The sequence below is a fragment of the Meleagris gallopavo genome, chromosome 3 (genome assembly GCF_905368555.1).
Source record: "Meleagris gallopavo chromosome 3, MGAL_WU_HG_1.1, whole genome shotgun sequence".
NCBI classification, from domain to species: Eukaryota; Metazoa; Chordata; class Aves; order Galliformes; family Phasianidae; genus Meleagris; species Meleagris gallopavo.
This window is the reverse complement of record NC_139406.1, coordinates 73,931,787-73,953,591: the sequence shown is the minus strand read 5'-3', so window position 1 is coordinate 73,953,591 and position 21,805 is coordinate 73,931,787. Positions and strand designations below refer to the sequence as shown.

The window sequence follows — 21,805 nt, the reverse complement described above, 5'->3', positions numbered from 1 at the left end:
TGAACTGTGAGACTCCCACTAACACATCCAATTGGCTGATAGTAACACCCAAATGTAATGCTCCTTATTGTACCCTTGATTGCTTGCTTTGGTTAAAACTCTCCTGTGTTAACATTGTTCTGCTGCATACCACAGAAGCAACACTTGGAAGTGACACCTGCTGGTCTTATTTGGCATTAATCAAAGCCATAGGGGCAGAATGGGCCTTATGTACTGGGACTGTGAGGGGAAGAGCAGGGACTCTTTGTGGCCTCTGCACATTGCTGCCATGTAAACAATAAGCCAGCATCCCTGCAGTAATGTGGACTGGGTAGGCCATGACCTGGATTTGCCACAGCCTCATGCTCCTTGAATGGAATAGTTTTCCTCAGTTACCTCCTATCCAGAACTTGCTAGAAAACGTCATGTACTTCCATAGGGAGAGGGCAACACCAGAAATATCTCATGGGGCAGGTGAAGAGGGAAGGAAAACACACCGCTCTAGCACTTAAACCGATTTTATTTAAGTGTATGACAGCAATCTGAAAGCACTGTTTTCACCCTTTGTAACTCCTAGAATGAGCTACAAAGACAGGTCCTCACACGTACCAAGGTCACTGCTCAGTGCCCTTCTCCTCCTGAAAATGGGATGGCCATCACATCACCTTCCTGGTCTCCTCCCCTCTCAGGTCAATGCTCTGCTCACCAGCCTAGCCTGCCATGTCCTGGTGCCCACCAGCTGCTCCAGCCCCTTGTGCTGCCCTTGGTTGGCAGTGGGCTATGACCTTCCCAGTTCAAGGCTGGGGAAGCTTTTGGAAGGTCAGGAGGCCATAATGGCAGCTAGAACCACTTGCACCCTACCAGGTCTCATTCTTCCAGGCCGGCCCTCAGCATGACATTGTATTTCATGGCTCAGACTGCCAATTAACCCAATTAATCAACACTCCATTGAGGTGTTAATGAGGGCTCTCCAAGTTCTTGTTTGATGGTGTGCTCTGCTTCTGTGAGGGAAGCAGCATTGCCTGCCCACAGTGGATGAACACCCTCGGTTCTGCCCAACTTCACAGATTACTGAGTTTTTGCTTTCGCCCAATGGATAAAGAGCCAGAAGATCTGTGGCTGCTCTGGACTGAGAACTTTTTTACCCCTCATGGTAAAAGTGAAAGCCAGCAAAGAAACAAAACATGGGAGCTGGGCATAATGGCAGAAGACATGTTTTATTTTGGAGAGATAAGCTGATTTTCACTAAAATAAGTTAGGTAAGACTTGAAAGGAAAGGGTTTTTTGATGTGAAAAAAATAAGGTTTTATTTCGCATGTGTTGAAATACAGTGTTTTCAGAAAGGTGGCTGCTGAAACTAGTAAAATTTAGTGAATTTAGCACAGACTTAAATATGTTTTTAACAACCCCACCATGCTCTGCTGGCCCCTGCAGTGTGATGGACTCCCCATTCAGCTGAAATAAACTCAATTTATACCCCCTAAATTTAGGAAAAAGGAAATATTTCCCTTGTATTGAAAAGGATGTACTGCTTTGTCTTCCCTAGAGTATGATCAGAGTCTAATGAACAAATAATACCTTAGAAGTGTTTTTGACATCCTCTTCTATTCTGGGACGATGGACTCCAAGGCTATGTCTTTACTGTGAAAAAATTACGTCTAAATACAGCAATAAGATTCAAGTTCAGACAGGCTTTCCTGCTGTTCTGCCACAAAGTGACTAACGAAGCAGAGGTTGCGTTCAATTTTTACAGTCTTTGCAGAATGTCATTTAAACATTATTTTGGGCTTCCAGGGAGAAGCTGCATTGTATTACCTGGGCCTCCTTGAGTGAAGCATCTCCAGTAGTGAGCAACAGAGTGAAAACTGTATTTAAACAGACATAACATCTTTGAAGAGAGATGAAATAAAAGCACAGTAAATCACATCAGGTTGCTGAGTGTGAACAACAAACACTCCCAACACCTCTCGCTCAGTATGCTGGCAGTTGTCCTGATACATTCTCTTCTAGCCAGCTGTTCTCTCTGCAGCAGGCAGCTCCTCATCTCTCCTCTCACTGCTTTCCCAGGTACTTTTCCTCCGCTCAGGAGAATGCAGCCATTGAACATGCTGATATCTTGTTTCTGTTTTCTGTAGGAAGAATGCAATTCTTTAGTCAAACACATCAATTCTATAGAGGTAAAGCTTCAAAAACAGACATACACACAGTGCTCCAGTGAAGAGTTACCATCTGCCCTCCCCTCTCCTCCTCCTCCTCAAAGGAAGGAAGAAAGAAATTTCACAGGAGCTTAGCTCTTCGTTACCTGCTAGCTCTGACATTCATGAGATTCCCTGCAGGAATTTTCTTGCTATCCAGGCAGGATGAACACCCACAAAAATTGGCAAGGAGATGACTTTTAACTTGTTTTCAAAAGCTGACTCTATTTCAAATAGACAGTGTCTCTCTGGTATCAAATTTTGGTTTTGCTTTCTCCTGAAAAATAGAAAAGGCAAGAAGCTATCCTACTGGTTGCCTTGAATACTAGCAGAAATATGATGTTTCAAGGATCAAAAGGAAGACAACTTTACCTGTCAAAGCCTGAGGATGAAGCTCTGTGTTTGCCTGGTAACATCTTCTAGCTGAGTGTCCTGAAAACCCAAGGTAGAGTTTGCTTTCTGTATAGTCTGCTCCCCTGCCACTATTCCAGAAACATAGGCTGCCTACAGCAGGGAACACCCAAATGGCAAATTCAGAGCTCAGCCATTGTGCCAGGAGAGAGCTAGTGTTGCTACATCAGTCGTTAGTGTGCAGAGTTACACATCCAGATTATATTTTCATGAAGTTGACTCTAGATGCAGAAGGAGAAAGAAAAAAACAACACACACACACAAAAAAAGCCCCCCCAGTAATTTAGCTGGAATAGTTTGGTTTTTTTTAGATTGAGAAAAGTTATACCAACTCCCATTAGAAAAAGAGAAAGACTCCACCTTCCTTCAGCCAGTGTACGTTGAGTGAGGGAATTCACTTGCTTTGCAGAACTGTACAGGCAGTACAAGCCAAGACTTGAGACAGACTTGACAGATGACTGAGAGCAGAGAAGCAGCTGGGAAAGAAAGGACTGCTGTAGAAGTGTGACTGAAGGGTTACTCAGCATAGGAGGGTACACGTATTCTCCACCAGTATTAATGTCAACAAGTTTTCATTTGTTAGTTTAGGATATGGACATTACCAAGAGTTGCACAGTCTTAGAAAGGTTACTTTTGGGCTTGAGTAACTCAACAGATGTGAATTTTGGAGAGGAATGAGGTTATATGTTGGCACATGGGAAATAGTATGTTTGGGAGACATCAACCCAGATCTACTTGAACCTCGTGGAAAAACAAAACTTGCTGTACAGTTCATACACTGCTGATAAGGAATTTGTTTCTTTAGCATGGCCCCTGTCGCAAACTCAGCAAACAAAACACAGGGAGGAACTTGTGCCCAACACAAGTACACTACTGAGGCTTTCATTGCTTACTGCAAATTTTCCATAGCTCGAAGAAATAGTTGCAATCTATTGCATCAAAAGGAGTGCAATTTACATTGGAAAGTAAGAATAAAATGTTTATTCCAGGGAATTATCTTGATGCCACTTACTACCTTGAAGATGAAGAAAAATATCACTACCTTCTAGTCATAAGCAATAATTACCAACAGCTCATCAACTTTAGTATCTCCCAATGCAGACAGGAAAACTGGCTGCTGTCTCTACTGTCTGCAAGTACAGAACACAAATAAAGTCCTGAATATTGGCAACAGTGGGAGGGAGAGAATTCTGATGTTCCCACAGATACACACTTTCCAATGCAGTGCAGGAATCAGTTACCTTCCAGCACCCTGCCCTGATGAAGATTTCTTATAGGCCACGTATGAGGCTTTTACTTATGTTAGAAAATTATGCATTTTGACAATCTTACTTCAGATTCAAGATGGATTAAAAAGTGGCTTCTCAGTACATGGTCTGGCAACAGGAAGAGACTCCTTCACTTTCCTGCACCTACTATGAAATGTTGGACCCAAACTCCAAATCCACATACACCTCTAACGGTAAAAATCTGCATTTCAGTATCTGCTGAGAATCCATGTAGAACAGCAGAAGTTTTGCTAATAGCCGAGCACACAAATTCCCTGCTGGATGGAGAAACATTTCATACCAGCAAATGGAGACCTGCGGCCGATACAGTTGAACCATCTTTTTAACAAACGTGAGCTATCTAGCCAGAAGGCTCTCTTGCTTGTATATGTTGTGTCTACTTTGACTGTGGGTTCCAGGAGAGGTGCCAGCAAATCTGTGTCAGTGAGAATACTGATTTTCCTGCTCCTGAGCCAGTGGGGCTGTGCCAGGAAATCTTGGTGCTCAGGTCCTGCCTACCACGGTCTCAGTCCACTTCCACTGCTCTCTGAGCAGGCTTTACAATGAGTGATGTGCAATGTCTCACCTCAGGCAACTCATCAAAGCTTCCCTCAGATTGATGGAGCTGCTGGGAAAACCAGCATTCTGCAAATTAGACACCGACTGTAAGGAACAGTGTTCCTCAGTAACAGACATGACAAATGCTATGAGTAATGACAGATCCATGTGTTAGCAGTACCTGATATCAGCCACCTACTGGCTCGTTTCTTCTTTTGATAGAGGCTTTTCTCCTGTGGTTATATACGAGATGTACATTTCACATGTGAAGGTAGTTGTCTCTGCAGAAGCAAAAGGAGTAAAAGGTAGAAGCTGTAGGGTCCTGACTGCAACTGTGAGACAGATTTGGCATTGACCATCAAGTTCTTTGCCTCAGTTTCCCCATTCATAGTATGAATATCTGTGTTGTAATCATGCTGCTAGGCAGAGTTCATTCTCACACGGTGATGCTTTGGAGATGCCAAGCATCCCAGCAGGTACCAGTACCATCAGTGTACCAACGTTTCTACACAGTGAACAAAAGCAGGCACAGATGCTAGCATAATGTTATGTATTTTGGTACAAAATGAAATACAAATCTTGCCTTCTGTCCCTAGATTTCTTGTCAAACATTCATTGCTTCACATGCTGAAGCAGTTAGCAATACAAAGCATATTTCTCTCCTACTTTATTTTATTCTTTGAACAGAACTCTGCATAAAAAAAAAGTGAAGAACCATGATTGAATCTTAATACAAAAAAAGGGCTTAAGTTACATTCTCCTGGGATCATCTGTAGCAAAGCATAATAAGTTTCTCAATATCTGACCTAATTATATCTGTCCTTCTAAGTTTTGTTTCCCATAAGAGCTGAATGTCTATGGTTAAAAATAACGTTTGAAACTCCTCCAAGTTCCAACAGAACTTTTTCAGCCTCTCTCAAATTTAATATCTATTTTAAAGGTTTAATTTTTCACCCAACATTAAAAGTTACGATTTTGAGACTGGCATTCTACTCTATTATCTGGCTCCTATCAAATCCTTTGGTTAGATAAACTCAAAAAATAATAATTATATTACACATGTTTATTTCATCGTGTTGGAGAAACACTGCCACTGTTGAAACAAGTGACATGGAGGCGTGGAAGGAAGGATGACTCCGTGATTGAAAAGAGATTGGCTGTGCTACAAATTACATCTCCTGGGTCACACTGAGGTCTCTGCCACACAGCGTCAGGCGATTCTGTGATGGCTGTTGGCATGGTTTGTCCCTGGCCAGGAATGACTGAGGGTGACGCAGGTCCAGGCCCCTGCAACCTGTCAGTTCTGCTTAGAGCTCCCTATATCCATGCAAAAACTGCTGAAATTCGGATGTTAGAATCCTTTGCACACTTCTCTTTCTGCTGGCCCTGTTACTGGGGGGCTGGCACAGACCCAGGACTGGGGTGCCCAGAGTTAGGATCTACCTCAGGGGACAGCCAGACACTCTGGGGGTACTGAGAGCCCAGAGGCAAAGCATTCACCCTGCTGACCAGCACCACAAGGCTGAATTCCTAGCATCTGCCAGGAGCAGTGAAATCAGGTACAATGTGTTTAAGAATACAAGCAAAATTATAACTAATCCTGCTGAATTCCCAATGGGTTGTTAATAAATAACATTACACAGCAGCCTTCCATGTGAAGAGGACAGGAAGGAAAGCAGCCTGCAAACAGAGATCCAGGTAGGATTTCTGCACGGAAGATTCAAGTTGTGCTTTCTGTGTTAGAAGACTTTTTTGGCTTGCAAGGATGTGGAAGGAGAATTTGGAGATGAGAGTGAGCACTGCAGTCCCAGGCCTTGCCCAATGGTAGGAGTCCTGCACACGTCACCCTGCACTGGCCAGAAAGACTTATCTCAGGGCTTCATACAAGGCACTGCCTGGCCATGGCACATGCGGGGACAGAGCTGCCTATGCACAGCTCGGCTCTCAGAACAGCCAGCACCATCTGTAATTGCCCAGACTCCTGCTTCGGGGGTCTGATGGCCTTAAGTGTCACAGCACACAAATGGGAACTGTAGGAAGAAATAGAGCAATGCGAGACTCGATGTGATTTCAAAGATATGCGAGCCTGGTGTTTTCCCTAGTTTGTAATGTAGGTTCAAGGCCGGGGCAGGCTGTCTGAATCCTCAGAAGAGGCAGTTTGCTGTGTGAGGGCTGTGCAGAGGGGCAGCAGCTCCTCAGCAGATTCTGCAGTGAGGAGGCCAGTCCCGTGAGCTGCTAGTGAAATCCCTGTGGGCTGAGCTGGGCTGAGCACTCCAATCTCACCGACCTTGGTGTAACCAAGAGGCCCGACTGCATGTGCGGAATGCAGCTTTGAGCTCGGCATCCTAATTTAGCAGAAGCATCTGACTTTTCCCTAAGAACTCAGAAGATAGACAGGGCCATACCTTTGCTGTGCACTGCCTGAGGACAGCATGTGGCTGTGAGTCCCCAGCATCAGGAGCCACCCACATTTGGCCATGGGGAATTGGGGCAGAGCCACCTCCAGGCTCTCAGGAGCTCCAGCAACTGAAAGTTGCTAGCTAGGGGACAAGGGGACAGGCTCAGGCTGCTCCTGCCACAGGAAAGGGGAAGGAAGGGCAGCACTGAGGCGGAAAACCAGGCCTGCTGCCTCTGCTGCAGATAGGAAGGGAGAAGGCAGAAGTACTGCTGTGGGATGGGGCCCTGCTTTTGCCCCACACAGCAGCCGCTGCCCAGGCTGTCAGCGCTCCTCCTCCAGCAAAACCATGGTGTTACTGCTGAAAGTCTGGCTCATACCATGGAGCCCTCCTGCTCATCCCAGTGGTAGCATCTCATGGCGTTTTGTCCCTGGAACAGGAAACACTGAGCAGAGGAGGGGAGAAAGTCATGCAGCAAAGAGAGGAGTTCCTGATATGGGGTAGCAGCTGCTGCAGTCTGGGGCCAGAACATGTCAGTAACGCAAGGGAGAGACTCTGCAGGTGTAATACACACAAAGTGCCTCCACTGTCTGTTTTCTAGCTGTTCTCTGTGGGCAAGGTGCTGAACTGAGTTTTTTGACTTTTACTCATCTCTTTGGTTTGAAGAGTAAAGCAGAAATTAAGGATCCCAGGCACTTCTTAAAGTTTAAATAGCCTTGATTTTGTAAAACTCTTCTTTTTCACGTAGATGTTTTCTGATAAAAGGCTGGTTTGTGAGCACTGAACACAAGACATTCTTTGATGATATATCACAACCACTTTGGGAAGCAATAGACGCGAAAACTGCTATTATAGAAAAGCCAGTATAGACCTATCTTGATATAAGAGGGCTACAATTTTACTATTAGGCATTCCATATTGAGCAGGAACTAAGGAGAGGGCACTTTTTTCCATAAAATTTTGACATTTCCAAAAGCAGGACAGTCTTACGTGACGATGCTGATCTGCAGCAATAGATGCACACAAACGTTCACTTGCTTCTAGCAGGAATGTCAGAAACTCATTTCTAAATTGGGCACTTGCACCTGCATGTGTAATATTCCAAACATAGTAGGCATTTCTGCCTGTTTTCCTATGTTTGACTTCAAAAATCTGTTCCTCACTAGATTGAACTCAATTACTTCCCAAATATCCTCTTAAATCCCAGTTTTCTTGTGATGTTCATCGAGGATTTCTGAAGGATCAGTTCCATTGTTATGTTTTCCAATATTATTTGTTTTAATTGTTCCATAACATTTTTCTGTTCTCCCTTTCATTTCTATTTGATCCTCCAGTAAACTTTTATAATCCTGATATGCTGTTTTCATAGTTTCTCCAACAATCTCTTTGAAGAGACCAGACAAGCTAGACCATCCCTGGAGTGATGTAAAACATTTCCCTAATGTGGACATTACAAGTGCCAAGAAATTCCTGCCTTAGTGTGAGCATTTCCATCCTGCATTCACATACATCAGCAGCAGTCAGGAAGCAGTCTGCCCTCACTGGAGACTCCTCGCTCCCATAGAGGCATTCTTGTCCCTCGAGGTCACGGCATCTGCCTCTGCCAGTCCCAGCAAAGGGCTCTCCACACCCAGATGTCACCTGCCAAGAGCCCATCAGAACAGATTCTTTTCAGCAACCTATGAAACAATTGGGATAGCCGCTCTTGGTTTATTTTTGTGGCTAAATAGTGTCCAGATGCCTCTTTTCAAAGAATGGTATTCTTTTTATTTGGTGTCCAGAGAACCCAAGCAAGACCAAAGCTAAGGAGGTCTAAGCAGAGAGGCATAGAAATGGGATCCTCTCCCATAGCAATCCTGGATTTCCAGCAGAGCTGCTCCTCAGTTGCTATAACAGCACTTACACAATTACTGCTCCTCTACTCCACCCTCTAAGGAGATTGCAGCCACCTGAGCTCAGCACCCTGCCTCCCTCATGTGCAAGGGCTGCGCGCAGAGCAAAGGGGTAGTGTTGTGCCGTGGGGATAGGGAGAGCCATACAGATCCCCTTCCTGGGCAGGCACCTCTCTTCCTTCCCTCTCGAGAGGAGAAGAGAGAGTATCAGGCAGGGCACACTGCAGTGGTGTCTCGACACACAGTCAAGATGTGAAAGCAGATGTAAGGCCTTGCAGCCCATCACACAGCTGGCTGGGAGACAGGGGTCTGCTCACGGTGCCCTTTGCAGCCCACCGACCCTATGCAGAACAGGGGTCCTCCTGTTTCCAGCTGCCGTGGGTTTGGCTGAAGGGAATGAAGATTTGTTCTCCTACCTCTATTTGTGAGAGCATTCAAACACAAAAGTTAAAGCCAGGCTTATCCTCTCTTTTCTTTACATAAAAGCTCCCACTCAAAGCAGACGTGTTCTGCAAACTATTATCTTCTATATTGTTCAGAGTGGTTCTAATTTTTCCCACGTTGCTCAAAGCTCTATCCTCAGGTGACTGTTCTCTGAGCAGCTCTTCTGCAGCTCTGCTTTACTTTTCAAATAAGATTTATCCATTAAAAAACAATTCCACCGCTTTTTGCAGCTATCATTTTGTCACATATGGATTTATTCAATAAATGCTTTTAATAGCAACATTTCTAGGCTTTGTTTGTTGAGAGCTGTCAGGCTTTTACAAGCCAGGGTTGGCACAGGAGCTGAATAGCCTCTTTGTACCCAGGAGAGTTCCCTGCTGGTCATGACAGAGGTCCTGCACACACAACTAAATGAAAGGAAATTAAAAATATGAGTATCTACATAATTCACAGCCGGTAAATGGTGCAGAATATCAGGCTTTCAGCAACATCCGGACCTCAACAGATCTTTTAATAAAAGCTGAGATGCGGGATTTTAATCTGCAATTCCAAGATTCACCCAAAGATCTAAAAGCCTAACAGAAGTATGGGGGGGGGAGAACTATATAAAGGCCATCAGGAACAGTAAATTCAGCCTATCCAAGGGCACTGGGAAATAACAGCTGACAGGACAGAAAGGAGAGGTCAAGACCAGTATGCCAAAAATCTTGGGTTCCTGGGTCAGCCTGGAGTCAGGCAGCACAGCACTGCTCCTGTCCATCTGCCACCTGCTCGGAGCACGGGTCTGCAGCACTCTGGTCTCAGTGCGTGTGGCACCCACCCTGGCAGGAGCTCACGCACGTGCCTGCTGAGGAGCTGTAAAAGAAGGTTGCTGTGAAAGGGACCAGTCTCTTCCTTTGCTCTGTTTTCCCCATCCCTTGCTTTTTCTGAGTTCTTCAGATGACCGTTGCTAAATCCTTGGCCCAAATTCTCCTCCTTGAAAGTGGTGCAGCACTAAGTTTTGCTACGGTGAAATGAAAAGAGAAAAGAGAATGTATTGCCTAACACACTTTTGTAGGTTTCCAAAAATTATAAACTGCTTCTGGTGCCTCTTTGGCCTTCCTTCAATGAAACGTTTAATACATTCAGACATCAGGAGGATCTCTTTTTGCTCCTCATCCTCCATAGTCCCCCTCAGTCCCTCAAGGACTTACTAATTACATTCTCTCAGTACCCTGTTATCTCCCCCTGACTATCTCTCTCTTCTGTGCTGCAGCTTGTGTACATTGTCGAGAGGAATCAGAGAGAGCAAAGAACCAAATAAAAAGAACCCTCCAGGAATACAGCGTTCGATTATACAAAGAAAACCCACAGTCAGATTGCTCATCTTTATTTCCCAGAGGATGCCTCAAATGTCTTTGTTCCTTGGCTTTTTTAAAAAGAATTTCCTTTTCTGGTAAAATCATTTTACCTGTGACTCCAGGCCGGGCTTTTGGTCACATTTACCCATTCTCCCATTACAGTTGTCACACCTCATTCTGCCTCTAACAAACAGCTTTGGGTTGCTTTATGCCCAGGCTCCAGGACCTTCCTTCCATCAGCTTTGGAGTTCCGGGGGGAGCCTAGCTTCACACAGCAGGTTTTTTTCACCAATGACAAAGTGCCATAAATGCATTCCTGCTGATAAAAGTGATGATGAGATCCCCAGAGAGGTCAGGAAAGGAACGAGCATGGGGCCCAAAGTCCCCTCTCATCTCTCACAGTACTCTACCTGCTTCACAGACAAAGAGCACCTTCTGCTCCCAGGGTTCAGCCAGAGCCATCCTCCTCAGTGCCAAAGTTAATATAAAGAACTGCATAACTCTCAGACATATAAACGAGAAGTACAGTAGCATACGTAATTCACCACGCATTACAAGCTGCTTTCCTGAAATCCACAATTCCTATTACTCAAATCATGTTATATGTGTTTTGATATGTACAGTATTTTGCTTTCATGTAAAAGCTGTAAAATGGAAGCAAAAAATCTATCTACTTTTTGCTGGGAATCTGATCTTACCTCTGGTTTGCTGTCCTCCCAGCTGTCTGGGAATTGTATTGTTTACATTGGAGCTCTTCCAAGATTAATGGCATCATCTGTACAGTTTTAAATGCCTAATCTTGCTAAATCTCTTTGTATTGAGAATTGATTATGCCTGATCTTCATTATTTTAATTGTTTAATGTATTATAATTAAGGCTCAATTAGACCCAACAGATCTCAATTCAGCTTTCCGTCACATCCATCTGCAAGCTGCAGGAAGCACAAGACAAGAAGGGTTGATCCCATGCTGGTTGTTCATTCCAGAGACCAGGTACTATTTTTTGCCACTGACTTATGTTTAACTGCAGGCAAGTCATCTATCTTTCTGCTTCTCCAGGGGCTCCAGCTTGCTGTGCTGCCAGCCTAACTGGGTCTCGGTACAGGCTGACATCTTTACACACAGTGTTATGGCAATTACAATGACAACCCACAGCCCTCCCCGTATGCAGCTGCCGGCTAACTGGAGCAGGCTCCTGTTTACGTGCAATACAGGAAGAAAGACCCCAGACACGGAAGCTTCTAAGTATGCATGTAGCCTCAGCATTAAGCACAGACACCTCCCTTCCCTTCCCACCCACCTCTTACCTAGTTCTGGAAAGATTTTGGTGCAGGCACGTGTAGACGGATCCCTTCTGCCTTCCATGAATGATGCAGCCCCATCAGAGCCACACCGGCCATACCCTGAGCATGCTACTGCTGCCAGGTCCGCTGTACAAAGTCAGTGGTGCAGCCTCAGTCCTGCTGCAACCTGGCACCAGGGAGAGAGCCCCTCTTTGTCTGGAGTTAAGAGCCAGACGCTTCTTCTGAAGTGAGCTGGGAGAAGAGCAAGTGCAAGAGCAACATTTTCCTTTCAAACAGTGAAGGAATTCCATAGAATTGTAAATTCATAGAATGGCTTAGGCTGGAAGGGACTCAAAGACCCTCCAGTTCCAATCTCCTACTGCGGGCAGGGTTGTCACCCACTAGATGAGGTTGCCCAGGGCCCCATTCTGCCTGGCCTTAGATGCCTTCAGAAAGTTGCCTGTCTTCTCTTCCCTATTACCTTAACTCAGCTCTTCAACGGGCGTTTACCCAGAATGTGTTAGACCCAGATTCAATTCACTCCATCTTACAGAAGAGAAATCCATTTCTATAGGGATATTGATACTGGGCTCCATAAGGAGACCTTTAGCTAAAATCTGATAGGGTTCTGCGCTCAAGTTGTAACAGGGGAGGTTTAGGTTGGATATCGGGAAAAAACTATTATCAGAAAAAGTAGCGAGGCATTGGCATAGGCTGCCCAGGGAGGTGGTGGAGTCGCCATCCGTGGAGGTGTTCAAGAGATGTGGAGATGTGGCACTGAGTGATGTGGTCAGTGGGCACGGTAGGAATGGGTCAATGGTTGGATGAGGTGACCTTACTGGTCTTTCCCAAACCAAATGATTCTATTATTATTATATTTGTACAAAAATGAACAGCAGAATATCGATTGCTGAGATCAATCATGGATGCTGGCCAGGGTCACAACCTCGTGGTGTCTCATCCAGTGAATACTATTGTGCAAATCAAATAAGCTCTGGTTAACTTTCCAAGGAATATCAGCGTTCCATAGCACCTTCCTAGAATCAGTGAACAGTATGGAGAAAGACTGAAACCAACATACAGATAACAAATCAAGCCTTAATTCATCATAAAAACAAGATGGGATAAGACAAAGAAATGCAGAAATCTGTCACTTTCACCTCCACACAAAAAACACACATGGTAGTACCTCCCCACCCTGATAAAAGGTGTTCCCTTCAGTACTGCAGCCAGCACAGTGTGTGAGGCTGCTCACTTGAGGAACGTGTGCTCCAGAGAAGATGCAAGAGGTGTGTTGCTGGAGGAGCACATGCACTTGATTCAGAAAAAAAGCACACACAGTGAATGGGTAAGTAACAGAATGAGCACCTGCTAGCTCTGCACTGCTCACAGGCCCTGTTTTTGCAATATCAGTGCAGACTCATCAGTCAGCCTTCTCTGAAAACATTTCAGAGAGATTCATTGAAAATTCTCCCCTCAAATTGCAAACAAGAAGAGCATCTTTTTGTTTCAAAGGAAGCCCTTTGAAAAGCCACAGAAAAGGAAGATTTTTAGCAAACATGGAGATACAATTTCCATCAAAATTTACAATTTTAAGGCTCTAGAAGAAAAAATGAATGAAAGAATAAATAAATAAATAAATAATATGACTTCTTTAAATCCTTTCAAACATTTATAGATAAATAATTTATTAGAAAAACTGAATCAAAATAATATACTGCATATTTTCATAGCCTCATTTGGGGATCCTTTTCTATTCCCCAAATATCACATAGGGTCACTTTTTAGGTAGAGAAACATTTTTTTATTTTTGTAATTTATTTTTTTCTCTGAAGAAGGGGCAGTTTTAAATTACACGCATGACAGACTCCTAAATTTGAACTGGTTTTCAGAACTGCAAAACATAATCGGAGAGTTTGCAGCAGTGAGGCCAGCAGTTCACACAGCCAGCCCTGAGCACAAGCCTGCCGATGAGTTGCTCTTTGTTCTGCTGTCGGCAGAGCTGCTCAGCATTTCTGACTCAGGTGGGCAGAACGCCGCACACCCCAGTAGCCATGACCACAGACTGGGAGGGACCCAGAGGGAGCTATTGTTGCCAAGGGAGCATTTGTCAGAGCAAGAAGGCTGGCTGAGGAAGGGAGGAGCAGCCCAAAAGCACCCAGCGACGCTGGTCTGTGGGAGGAAGATCATGGGGGGGGAGGGGGAGTTTTTGGTTGATGCATAAACACCAAGGCATAGAAAAAGGGAGCTGAATGGGGCATATAGCCAAATGCATGTTTTGCAGAGCTCTCTGAACATCCCCCTTGAGCTGCTGTTTCTTAGGTGAGGTCACCTTGGAGAGGTGACAATCCAGAGATGTAAACTGTTCTGTGAATGCAGGAGTGGTGCCAGGGGCTGTGTGAGAAGGGCATGCCTAGCAAACTCCCAAATCCCACACTGCGCAAGTGGCAGTAAAGGTCTTCAACGGACAGCTCAGGTGCAGGGACGGCAGCCTATTTTCTCCCCGAGAATCTGGAGGAAAAGCCTTCCCCAACCTTGTGTCTGCCTGTTTCAGGGGAAGGTCTGGCATTGCAGACCACGTACATGTGCACCAAGAGCTTAAATCTTTCAGAAGAAATCAAACTCTTAACCACGTTTGTTTCATCACCACCTGTATCTGTAGGAGACAAAATAACCAGCCTGGAGAACAACTTGTTTTGTCAAACAATCATAGAATCCTTAGATTTGGAAGGGACCTCTGAAGGCCATCTAGTCCAACTCCCCTGCAGTGAACAGGGACACCACAGCCAGATCAGGTTGCCCAGGGCCTGATCCAGCCCCATTTTGAAAGTCTCCAGGAATGGGGCATCAACCAACACCTCTGGGCAAATAGTTCCAGTGCCTCACCACCCTCACTTTTTCCTTACATCTAACCAAAATTTACCCCCTTTGAGCATGAAGCCATTTTCCCTTGTTCTATCACCACGCTCTGACTTGGTGGTAATAGCTGTATGTTTGGTGCTAAATACAGCTGTAGCATAGACAGCACTGACTCGTGGACTCAAGTACGCTCCACAGAGCACAGAACCTCCTGCCTGAACATAGCTCTTCCAAATATCTACCATGTTATGATCTGCTTATTAACTCCCCCATGTGCCTCTGCTTTCTGGTAGCTCACAGGATGCAGTACAGCTCTTTCCATCCTGTAAGATCATCTACGGAGTTCATCTGTAGTTGTGATTTTTACTACTTCTTTTTACGCAGCTGAATTCTGAAGCTAAAAATGCTTCAGACTTCTTTTATTACCCTCCTTCCTTTTTGTTTTCACAGTAGCTGGAACATTTTCTACGTTTTAGGGGTTTAGATTCTGTCCCCAAATCTTGTCCCTCCACCTATCATTGCACATTGGCAAAAATGTCCCTATTTTCCTTAGAAGAGCATCCAACCCCCAATTATGAGTTTTCCTGGTACAAAGCACTGTCTCTGAAAACTGGCACTGGTGAGCACCTCAGTGCCCAGCTTAGCAGGTCTTTCTGTTCGCTATTGTCTCCATGTGTCTTTTTGCATTTGCAGGCATGAGCCTGCAAAAGTATCACCAGCCACACAGATACCTTTCCTGTGAATGAAGTATGAGGGAAACAAGGTGGTAAAATCTGGAGCTGATCAACACACTTGGTGAATTTTGTGAGGTATTCACGGCATTCTGAAGTTCTTGTACAGCTACTATTGCTGCTTGCTTGTTGCTTATCATATCATAGAGATCATTTGATTACAGCCTAGCTGCTCTCTTAATTAGCCTAGCCAGAGGCCTACCAAGTTAGAAAAAACATGAATGCTTAACTGAGAAGTGAAGCATTAACTATTTGGGAGGTAACAGCACCCATAAACTTGTTAGTCTCCTTCAGCAATTAACTTACTTCACATAAAAACCTCAATAAAACGAGAGAATCCAGAAGTTAGGGGAGAAAAAAAGTGTAGCTCCCCTTTAAGACCTTATGCCTGGAGTTTTTACTTCAAAAATTTTCCCCAAAGCATATGGCTCAGTCTGTGCTAATAAACGACAAGAAAGATTGGTTTGGTAGCTCTGGCCATGGCCTGCAAGAAACGGAGTGGGATCTCAGTCCCTTCTTCAGTCCAGGGTGTCTTCTATACAGCCAAAGGCATTTGTCTGAGAGCTTTGTCCCTACAGAACCTTATTCTGCAGGACTGGGAGTAAATGTTGATTTGCTGCTGAGCTTTAAACAACTGTAAAAGGGTAACGAGGCCACATTGCAAGCACTTCCACTAATTTTATACTTCCTGGGGTTTTACTATTATGTAAAACCAGTCAGGTTTCACAAGCAGCGACGCTGCGCAGAAGAGCAGCTTTTATCACAGGACAGTACTATGTGTGTACATATTCTCTGTTTTGACATCAACTCAGTTGTGCTGTCCTGTTAAGATAACTGCCTACAGAAGATCTTCTAAAACTTTCTCATCTAGATAAGGTATCCATCTTGAGGAAAAGACCAAAAGGAGACAAGCAGTCTTTCTTTGTTGCTAAGCTAAAGTAATTTGTAAAGAATACACCTCTCACAGTGTTTTATAGAACACTAAAGACCCTATGAGACAGTCTTAAACCTCTATACTGTAGAGGAATATACTAAAAACTTTGTAATGTTGGGCTGGATGTACTATTTGACTTGTGAGTACAGATTTTAAAAAAAGGAAAGAAAAAGCACATTTGTTAACTCTAGTTAACTTCCTCTAAACTAGATCCTCTAGACCCACCACACAACTGGATCTTTAACACGTTGGGTAGCTGGCAGTGGGCACAATAAGAATCGACAGATATTTAATGAGTGTGTATACCAGAGCAGGAGATTCTCCAGTCAGGATGGAAAGGGGTCAGTACCAGTTAGTTTTGTTACAGCTCTTGACATGAGCACATCTTAACTGCCCAGTTGAACTTTTTGGATGAAGAAACAGCCATTAACTGGCTCCCAAGAGAGTATATCTGAGACCTCATTACTAAATCAGACAAAATCTGTATGCTGTTAAGTTACAAGAGTTGATACTGAGCCAGGAGATCAAGGGGGAATACAAAGATAGTAACAGACTCCGGAGATTCTGGGAGGAAAGAAGGTGTTCAGGAAGGAAAGGAGGAAGAAGACGAAAGACAAGACATCAGAGTTGCTCTGTAAGAAATAAATCAAATGAAGTGGGGTTTGATTTACTGTTTTCATGGACTTGTATTCTTTGCCTCCTAAAATCTCCTTTGCCATAATAACCTTTCACTAACTTGGTTTAGTAGCTCAGTGGGTAGTAGTGGTGATAAGAGGATGCTCGGACTAGATGATCTTGTAGGTCCTTTCCATCCTTGTGATTCTATGATTCTAATCTAAGGTTCTCTTCTGAAACCCACCCTCCGTGTAGGGCACATGCTATGCTCAATCAAAATCGTTGAGCATACTCTGGCTGGCTGGCTAGCTGCTCTCAACTGCTATAAAAAGGCTAGCTTCCACCTGCCTTTCCACAGTGCTGGCATTTAATTATGCTCCTTGTCCTCTGTACAGCTGTAGTTTTTCACAGACCTTATTTATCTTGAGATTGCAGCTCATCTTTCAAATCTGTTGAAATTGAGTACCAAAGTGTTTAAGGGGAACTGCTGAATGTACAGAGAGATAAACAACACAATCTCATAAACTTAATTTCAAAGGCAACCAGGCTAAAAACTGCCAGTTTTTAATTTCTGATCCTGTTCGTGCCAAATGTTGTCTAACATTTCAGCAGCAATCTGTGGCCCTGAGAGCCTCTTTCAATACTCTATCAAGAATATAAAATAAATTGTGATAAATGTAGTCAGTATAAAACAAAATGAGTTGAAATTGGTTGCTGGGATGCAAAACTGAAGTTGACAGGCAGTTGAGAGGAAACTTGCATGAAAATGCTTATTTCATGTATTTCTTTGGGGTTTAGCAGCCTGGAGCTGTCAAGATGGTTTTGCACATGCTCGGCAGCAAAAACAAGGGAACAAAGAGATTTTAACAGTGAAAAATATAAATTCCTACAGTATTAAGCAAACCTTCATAAAAATGCTACTAATGCCTGTAACTTGAATAAAGTTCCTTAAATACACACTTAGGGCCCAAGCTTCCCTTGTCAAACTGCATTCTGAATTTCTACACTAGCCTGTTAGGATTATTTTACCAAAGGGTTGAAAAATCCAAATAAAAGGTATCAGCAAATTCTCCTTTATCCATACATCCGAGGCTTTTCTACTCCAGAAATTGTAGGTCCCAAAATGATCTTTGAGATGTCATATAATTCCATTTTTAGTATAATAATAAACAAATATGTAATTATCAGTAATTCCTTGGATTACCTTTTAAAAACATAGGTTCAACACATTGCCTGTTCCTTCCAAGAGAACATGTTTTCATGCACTTAGTGAGAGTTTGCATACATCACATAGCAGCTACACTACTTCATTCTCAAGTTCCTTTAGAGATCCTCAAGTAGTACCCTACAAAACTTGCAACTTACATTTTTATGAATTACAAGCATATCAGCATTTTTTTCTGATGCCTTCAACTCTAGCAGCCATCATATATTGCTAAAGAATGTAAATAAAATAAACAATTTATCATTTTAAAATATCAGACAAACTAATTCAGAATAAATGCATACAAGACAAGAATTACTGCAATTAAGTGACAGAACAGATATGAAACAAGACAGTATGGAGCCTTCTTCCTGACAATCAACGTTAAAATAACATTAGCTAGTAAGCTCAAATAAATTAAAAAAAAGTCCAAAAATAAATCAAAGTAAGTATAATAGAATGATGTTAGTCTCAAGTTTGCTTCAAGACATCCTGTCTCTTCTGGTAACACTTTTTAAGAATTATCTTGCTCACTCAAGAACAGTTACACATAAAGGAAATGAATACACACTAAAGAGAGTTCCAAGTTCCCAAATCTCAATGGGAACTATTGTTTGCAAAAAGCAAAGATCTGTTTTCAGTTGTAAACCAACAGAATTACTCAGGATTTAGTAACCCAGGGTGTAATTTGGGCCCGTGCAGAGTACCAGGACAAGACCGATGTGTGGTGAATTCATCAATTCTGTATCACATTCACTTGAACTTGCACCACAGAACCCAAGTCCAGTCAGGCTCCCAGCACATCATAGAACGAAGTGTGCTCATTTCAACACAATACATCTTGAAAAAGAGAAGAAAACCTATGTGATACTCTCTTTCAGTATATCTTTGGAACACACAAAAACCTCAGCATTAGCCAATCAGTTTAAAAATGAGAACATAATAAAATCATGATATATAAACCACATACATTTCACTTGCAGGCCTCTGTTTAGCCAAGTGGTTTCAAACACTCACATCGAACCTTTTTCTTGTCGTTGGTTGAAGACATTCATTTGATTTCTTCACAGCTCTGATAAGTGCAGCAGCATCCCTAAAACAGTCCTTAGTTACATCTCAAAATAGTCTGATTAATCAATCTTACTCAAAAGTGTTGTACTTTATTCTTCCGTGTAGCTTTTCAGTTTGCATTTAATGATCCAAAATCAAGCCAGGTACAACACAGAAACAAGCTGAATTTTCCATGGGAAAGTGAATACACGAGCACCAAGACATTTGTTCTCAAAATAAATTCTCAGAGATTCAAGAATTTGTAGTTTTTATACTCAATATGTAGGTGCTCAAATGCCACAGACACACTCACACGCCCATGAAGCTACACTTCACACACAAAAGCTTTGTCAGCCAGGCCTCTCACATTAACTCCCAACTAACTGGAAGGACACTTGCAATCCTGCACTGACTCTATGCACATATCAGTCCATATCCAAAAGTGTTTGAAGATTTAAATCCAGTGTACAAGATTACGGAAGGAAGACTTTGATTCTTCAGCTAGATGCATCGTTTTTAATAAAAATGGACTATGGATGGAGAGGTGAGGGGTTTAGAGAGATTTTCAGCACGTTGTTGATGAAGCAGAAGGAGAGAGCACGTGAGACCAAGCAGATGTAACTGCTTTCCATTTGGTGATGGAAAATAGCAGCCTTATCCACAGTGTATGTTTTTATCACTGGCACCTGACACAGAGTCAGAATCTGACTCACTTTAGACCATCAAGGAAAAAAAAAAAAAAAAAAAAAAGTCTAAAATTCATCATTCCTTCAGTAAAGTCTCTGTTTGGCTACAAGAATGCCCTGAGGACAAAGCATGTCAGTTGATTCAAGAGCCCAAACAGACTACATAAGAGCGGAATGAAGCATCTCATCTACTAATGCCATCAGTAAAGCTTAAAGTTTGACTTGTAAGTCACAGGCTTTGGATATGGAAAGAAATGAAGGTATCTAGGACAGATTCCTAAAACTTTTGATGTAAGTTTTATTCCAGAGAGGTGGTAATTCTCTGAAGATTTTGCTTTTGCTAACTGGAGGGCAAGGAGCTGAGAGCCCTACAGAAGCTAAAAGAAATGGCAAAAGGATACCCCCATATACAACATAATAACCTGAGAATCAGCCATAAAAGCATGTAACAAGTTCACAACAGCAAAGATTTTGAGCAGCAGCTGTTAGAAAAGTGGCTCAAGACAGAAGGACCCCACAAAACAGAGCTGCCATTTTTCCTTCCCACCCCCACTAGAGGCCATGGATTTGCAGGATCACCTCTCGGTCTCAAGAGAAGTGCCTTTTGCTAGGCTGCCTTTCCTCATGTCCCCGTTCCAAGGAAAAAAACAGTCAGTCAGAACATCTCCATTTTCTCCAGCAGCAGCAATTGCCTCCTTGCACCAAATCCAGCAGCCTCCCAGTCCAGCAACTTGTAGGAGCTATTCCATCCGAATTCCTGGCCGGAGCGAGAGTAACCTCCCCCAAAACCCCCGCTCTACTGAGCAGATAACCCTCCCTTGTTACTCATCCACTTTTAATCAGATACAGTTAAGCACGGAGGAGAATGACTAAATACTTCCAGGGAAAAACGATGACAGGGAAGAAGAAAGAACTGAACGCTTCTTCCAGGGAAAAGGAAAGAGATCTGAGGCTGCTTTCATTTTTTTCCACTCCATTTCTTTCTCTGTAAGAGGAAAGTAAAGTGAGAAGCGCTGTAAATAAGCATACATATGTATACCTTTATATGCTAATAAGTCTAACTCCACAAATGAGTTCTAGCTCCCAGCTGCTGACAAGTGTGCCTGAGAGCCTGAGATAGTGAAAGTGCAAGTCACCGAACAAAGAGCTGCATGGAAGGCAGCACAGAAAATGCTGCTGAAGAAAGGGGAAACTGCTTAAAGCGTTTATTTTTAAGAGGCTGAATTCCTTGGTCAAAACGGCAGCAAGAAGACAAAAACTAGCATTCCACACCGGGGGTGAAGTGCAGGAAATATAAGAATAGCAGACAGCAGGAGAGTATCTGTTCGAGAGACGGCATATGCAAAGGTGAGTAATGCCTAATTCCTTGGGTCGGTTTCAAATGGCAGCGTTAGTGAAACCCAGAGAAGTGGAAATGGTGTTTGGCAAAAGTAGCCCACTTAAAGGTGAATGAGTGCAGAGCCTATCGACGCATGGGGCTGTTAGCAAACAAAACTATGCTTAGCGGCTATTAGGGGTGTTGCGGCAACGTTCCATTCACTCCAAAACCAGAAATAATGGAACGAAGTGAATGGAAAGGCCGATGTTTGCCTTCTGCAAAACTACTAACGCTGCCTCCAGTGCTGCAGCCTGCTTCACAGGGGGTTCTCCTGTACCTCCTGGAGATACCAAAAAGAGATGTTTACCTATGCTTCATCTGACATACACTTCTGCAAGAATTTTTATGCGCTTCCAAGAATTATTATTTTCCCAGTACCAGTTAATTTTTTACCGTGTTACCACAAAACATTCAAGTACCTCTGACAGTCTGTATTCTATATTTGGGTGGTTGCCATTTCAAAGAGAATTTTCTACAAAATAAAGGTTTAAAGCTTATGTTAAAAATGAACTCTCAAACATAACTTGAAGCAAGTTGCAGCAAACGCTGTGCTATCATACCATCTGTGTTCATGTACAGCTCT

General features: G+C 43.3%; 1 long non-coding RNA gene across 1 annotated transcript; it reads right to left on the bottom strand.

Annotated features, from left to right (window-relative positions):
• Positions 1–485: 485 nt before the first annotated feature.
• LOC109366850 (uncharacterized) lies at positions 486–5,919 on the bottom strand. The gene is made up of 3 exons (XR_004159305.2): positions 2,547–5,919; positions 2,282–2,451; positions 486–2,108 (listed from the first exon to the last, which is right to left on the bottom strand). It is a non-coding gene; the product is annotated as an uncharacterized LOC109366850 (long non-coding RNA).
• Positions 5,920–21,805: the final 15,886 nt, after the last annotated feature.